This window comes from Rhincodon typus, chromosome 1 (assembly GCF_021869965.1).
Source record: "Rhincodon typus isolate 14 chromosome 1, sRhiTyp1.1, whole genome shotgun sequence".
Lineage (NCBI taxonomy): Eukaryota > Metazoa > Chordata > Chondrichthyes > Orectolobiformes > Rhincodontidae > Rhincodon > Rhincodon typus.
Genome location: NC_063332.1, coordinates 128603615 through 128609614, shown reverse-complemented (window position 1 = coordinate 128609614; position 6000 = coordinate 128603615). Strand labels below are relative to the sequence as shown.

General features: G+C 44.5%; 1 protein-coding gene across 6 annotated transcripts in view; it reads left to right on the top strand.

The window, feature by feature from the left end:
- The window catches only part of arfip1 (ADP-ribosylation factor interacting protein 1 (arfaptin 1)), a 172305-nt gene that overhangs the window by 105129 nt on the left and 61176 nt on the right, over window positions 1-6000 (top strand). The window contains exon 1 of one of the 6 annotated variants that reach the window (XM_048597889.1): window positions 5541-5663. The exons of the other annotated variants lie outside the window; for them this stretch is intronic. The gene's annotated coding sequence lies outside the window, so the exon portion shown is untranslated. Of the gene's footprint in view, window positions 1-5540; window positions 5664-6000 lie in introns of those variants that run through there. 6 annotated transcript variants of the gene reach the window in all.

Genomic DNA, 6000 nt, shown 5'->3' with positions numbered 1-6000 from the left:
GCAGGAAGTGCTACACCTGCCCCCATACCTCCTCCCTCACCCCCATCCCAGGCCCCAAGAAGACTTTCCACATCAAGTAGATGTTCACCTGCACATCTGCCAATGTGGTATACTGCATCCGCTGTACCCGGTGTGGCCTCCTCTACATCGGGGAAACCAAGCGGAGGCTCAGGGACCGCTTTGCAGAACACCTACGCTCGGTTCGCAATAAACAACTGCCCCTCCCATTCCTCAGACGACATGTCCATCCTGGGTCTCCTGCAGTGCCACAACGATGCCACCCGAAGGTTGCAGGAACAACAACCCATATTCCGCTTGGGAACCCTGCAGCCCAATGATATCAATGTGGATTTCACAAGCTTCAAAATCTCCCCTCCCCCTACCGCATCCCAAAACCAGTCCAGCTCGTCCCCGCCTCCCTAACCTGTTCTTCCTCCCACCTATCCCCTCCTCCCACCTCAAGCCGCACCCCCATCTCCTACCTACTAACCTCATCCCGCCCCCTTGACCTGTCCGTCCTCCCTGGACTGACCTATCCCGTCCCTAACTCCCCACCTGCACTCACCTTTACTGGCTCCATCCCCGCCTCTTCGACCTGTTTGTTTCCTCTCCTCTATCCATCTTTTATCCGCCTCCCACTCTCTCCCTATTTATTTCAGAACCCCATTCCCCTCCACCTTTTCTGATGAAGGGTCTAGGCCCGAAACGTCAGTCTTTCTGCTCCTATGATACTGCTTGGCCTGCTGTATTCATCCAGCCTTGCACCTTGTTGTAAGTGATCTAAGAGCTGTGATGAAAGCAACCATAGGGGAGGCGATGGCCTGGTGGTATTATAGCTGGACTGTTACACCTGAAACTCAGCTAATGGTCCAGGGTCCCGAGTTTGAACCCCGCCATGGCAGATAATGGAATTTAAATTCAATAAAAAAAGTCTGGAATTAAGAATAGATTGATTGCCATGAAACCACTATTGAAAAAACCCATTTGGCTCACCAATGTCTTTCAGGGAAGCAAATCTGCCATTCTTACCTAATCGGGCCTTTCTGTGACTCCAGACTGACAGCAATGTGGTTGACTGTCAAATACCCTCTGAACTGGTCGAACAATCCACTCAGTTGTCTCAATGAAGAAATAAAACCGGACCCAGCAGCTGGCATTAACCTGACAATGGCAGAAACAGCCCTCTTTGACACTGCAATGTCCTCCTTACTAACATATGGGAGCTAGTGCCAAAATTGGGAGAGCTGTCTCACAGTCTAGTCAAGCAACAGTCTGACATAGTCATACTCACGAAATCATATCTGACAGACAATGTCCCAGACACCTGGGATTACTATCCCTGGATATGTTCTGTCCCACCAGCGGGACAGATCTAGCAGAGGTGGCAGAACACTGGTATACAGCTAGGAGAGAGTTGCCCTGAGAGTCCTCAACATTGACTCGGGACAACATGAAGTCTCATGGCTTCAGGTTAAACACGGGCAAGGAAACCTCCTGCTAGTTACCATGTACTGCCCTCCCTTAGCTGATGAATCAGGACTCCTCCATATTGAACAACACTTGGAGGAAGCACTAAAGGTGGCAAGTGTGCGAAATATACTCTGGGTGGGGGACATCAGTGTCCACCACCAAGAGTGGCTTGGCAGCAACACTACTGGTTGGGTCCTAAAGGACATTGCTGTAGACCCAATCTAGCAGCTGGTGGTGAGGGAGCCAACAAGAGGGAAAAATATACTTAACCTCATTTTTATCAATGTAATGGCTGCAGTAACATTTGTCCATGACAGTACCAGTAAGGGTGACTACCGCAAAGTCCTTTGTGGAGATGAATTCCCGCCTTCACATTGAGAATACCCTCCATTGTGGTGTGTAGCACAATCACTGTGCTAAATGGGACAGATTTCAAACAGATCTAGCAACGTAAAACTGGGCATCCATGAGGTGCTGTGGGCCAGCAGCAGAATTGTACTCCAGCACAATCTGCAAATTCACGGCCTGGCATATCGCCCCCTCAACCGTTACCATCAAGCCATGAGATCAACCCTGGCTCAATAGAAAATGCAGGAGGGCATGCCTGGAGAAGCATCAGGCATACCTAAAAATGAAACATCAACAGGACTACTTGCATACCAAACAGGACAAGCAGCAAGTGATGGACAGAGCTAAGCAATCCCACAATCAATGGATCAGATCTAAGCTCTGCATTATTGCCACATCCAGTTATGAATGTGGTGATCAATAAAACAACTCACTGGAGGAGGAGGTTTCACAAATGTGTCTAACCTCAGTGATGGAAGAGCCCAGCACTTCATTGCAAAAGATAAGGCTAATGCATTCACAGCAATCTTCAGCCAGAACTGCCGAGTAGATAATCCATTTTGCCTCCTCCAGCGGCCCCTAGCATCACAGAATTCAGTCAATTTGATTCACTCCATATGATATCAAGAAGCTGGTGGAGGCACTGGATACTGCAAAGGCTATGGGACCTGTGCACATTTCAGCAATAGTACCGAAGACTTGTGCTCCAGAATTTACTGCTGCCCTTGCCAAGCTGTTCCAGTTCAGTTACTACACTGGCATTTACCCAATAATGTTGAAAATTGCCTAGGTATGTCCTGTACACAAAAGGCCAGACAAATCCAACCTGGACATGACCGCCCCATCGGTCTACTCTCAATCATGAGTAAAGTAATAGAAGGACATCAATATTGCTATCAAGCAGCACCTGCTCAGCAATAACCTACTCAGTAATGCTCAGTTTGGTTTCTGTCAGGGCCACTCAACTCCTGACCCTATTACAGCCTTGGCTCAAGCATAGACAAAAGAGCTGAATTCCAGAGGTGAAGTGAGAGTGACAGCCCTTGACATCAAGGCCACATTCAACTGACTGTGGTCAAGGAGCTGTAGCAAAATTAGAATCAATGAATATCAAGGAGTCTGCTGGCTGGAATCGTACCCTATACATAGGAAGATGGTTGTGGGGGTCAGTCATCTCAGCTCCAGGACATCTCTGCAGCAGTTCCTCAGGGTAGTGCTGTAGGCCCAACCATCTAATCATCTTCAGCTGCACCTATCACTATCATTCCACTGCACCCCCTTCCGTTTTATCTGCAGCTCCCCTTGAAAAGTTGACTTCTCCTTTCCTCCAAATGCTGCATGGCTTGCTGTGTTCTTCCTGCCTCCTTGTTTGTCTACCTTGGATTCCAGCATCTGCAGTTTTTTATCTTTTATCAATGACATTACCTCCTGAATAAAGTCAGAAGTGGGGATGTTAGCTGATAATTGCACAATGTTTGTCATCATTCGCGACTCCTCAGTTACTAAAGCATCCACCCTGCCTAATACTCTTACAAATTTATAGGTTTCTGAGGTCCCCCCTCATTTTTCTAAACTCCTAACTGATCCAGTCTCTCCTAATCAATGAGTCTTTGGAATTCCTCTTCAAAAGGTGGCAGAGGTAGAATCTATTTTGAATATATTTAAAGGCAGACATAGAAAGGTTCTTGGTGAGCAAGCAGGTGACATTATCAAGGGTCGACAGATGTGTGCAGTAATCAATCAGCCGTGACCTTATTGAATGGCAGAGCCGGCTCAAAGGATCAAGTGGCCACCTCCTCTTAATTCGTATGTAAAGTAGGAAATGAAGGCCTTCTTACATCTGATGGGATTGATCATTTTCAGTACTTTGTGGTAAAATGTTAATTTCAATTAATATTGTTTAATTTATTCCACTTTAGTTTCTTGAAGCTTACCTTACCTTTGTAGTCAGGTGATTTTTGTCCCATTTTAAGTCATTGTCTTGTCCCTTTTTAAAAACATTTAAGTCCGTGAAAGTCCTTGGTTGTAAAATTGGACAATACAGTTTGAAAATCAGTATTTCATATTTTGTCACCATCAGGACATTGTATATGATGTGAAGTGGAGAACACTGAGAACAGCGTAAGGAGAGAAGGCAGACATGACTGAACAAAATTAAAATGATTGCAGATTAGAATCTGCCTGATAGCTTTACACTACAGTCAGACTGTAAGGAGAACTTGATGTGAGACTGTACACTAGGCCTTATTGTGCCTCAATTTCCTCCTTCCTTTCCATTTTTAATTTGAGAGCTTAAATGTACATTGAACATTATTCTTGTTCACGCGTATTTCCTTACATTCTGTTTAAAACATATGACAAGATTTTATGTTAATTTATCTATTCAATCAGTTTAGGTTCATGTAAATACAGTGAGTGCTTGTAATCCAATATTGTCTTAATGTACACTGGTTCAGCCAAAGTGCAGTGTAAATTGGAGCTAAGTCGGATTACTGTTCTCTGCACTTAATGTGGTTACCAGTGTATACTGAGCTTCAACATTGAAATTGGACAATGGAAATAATTACTTATTACAATAAAGATTATATGCATGAAAGAATCAATGACACCCAAAGATCCAAATTTTCAGAGTTTCTTCATGAATTCATATCAATACTGACTAAGATGAATAAAACTGATTGCATTATACACTTTTTTTCATTTGCAGGATATTCAGTATTAAACATTGCATTGTGCTGAATTGTATCTTGCGTGTTGTTGTAGATATTACCTTCACTTCATTACAAGAATTTTAATGCACCCCTCCATAAAGAGAGAAAGTTTAAAAGAGAACAGTTTGGTGCAACATGCCTCGCTCGATGTGTGGCTGCTATGTTTAACAGAAGAATCACGTTGTATCACTTGTTGCAAACCTGCCTATGGTCAGAAAGTCGGGATACCGTGGGAAATTGATATGCTTAAAAATCGCTTTCTTTACAGTACGATCTGTTATATATATAGGCGTTACGTTTTCAGATTTTGGACCTTGAATTCTACTCTAAACTTAATTAAATTAAACGTAAATGGAGCACATTCAGCAGGGATATAATTACAGTATTGCCATTTGATGAGGTAGCGGGAACTGCAGATGCTGGAGAATCTGAGATAACAAGGTGTAGAGCTGGATGAACACAGCAGACCAAGCAGCATCAGAGGAGCAGGAAGGCTGACGTTTCGGGCCTAGACACTTCTTCTGAAATGATTTCTGAAGAAGGGTCTAGGCCCGAAACGTCAGCCTTCCTGCTGTGTTCATCTCTTGCCACTTGATGTTCTCTTTGAGTATCAGTATGTAAGCTTGGATTCAAAAATACCTTTAAAATTTACTGTTGTTTGCACGATTACGAACCCTACCGGAATGGTCAGATATCTACTGGAAATGCCATCAATCTCCCAGTAGCCAAAGAAAGCTGTCTGGGAGATGAGAATGGGCCTCTTTCCTTGTTTGAGTGTGTCCATCTTGCTCATGTATATGATGGGAGTGGGGGAGAAGGGCACGCCTGTTCTCTCCGTCTCAATTCAGTCGGTAAACAGGGGAGCGGTGGATGGGGAGGTTCTGATATCCTGAAAGAGCGGGCCACTGGTCCCACCTGAATGATCAGGGAAGGATAGAAAGGGTTGGTCACCGCCGTCGGCCGTGACAAGGGGAAGACGCGGAAGCCTTGACAATCGGCTCCCCTCTACGTCGCTTCCGCTGGCTTGTTTCGTGATGTCATTTCCTCCTGTTTTCGTCCGGCCCGTGCTGGTTGTTTGAGGTGTCTTTGAGCTCAGCAATATTCCGTTAGGGACTTTTGTTGTCAGATCATCAGGTAGTACTGCTAATGTTCCTGATCCTTGAGAGTTTAAAAAATGACCACAGAATATAGACTAACGTTCGAGTCGAACGCTGCACGGTCAAAAATGCTGTCTTTCAGATGCAACAATAAATCCAGTCTGCCCTCTTAATCAGGTGCTCAATTTTCCCCCCCACACTTATTTGGGGTATGGGGGGTGAGATTTCCATTAGCCTGGTTAACAGTTATACCTTTAACAACTCCACCAATGCAGATAATCTTAATAATTAATTTAATTTTTGGCTGTGGTTGCTATTTGGAACAATTGCCGCAGTCGCTACGCATTAAAATAAACAATTGTCTTTGAAGTGCA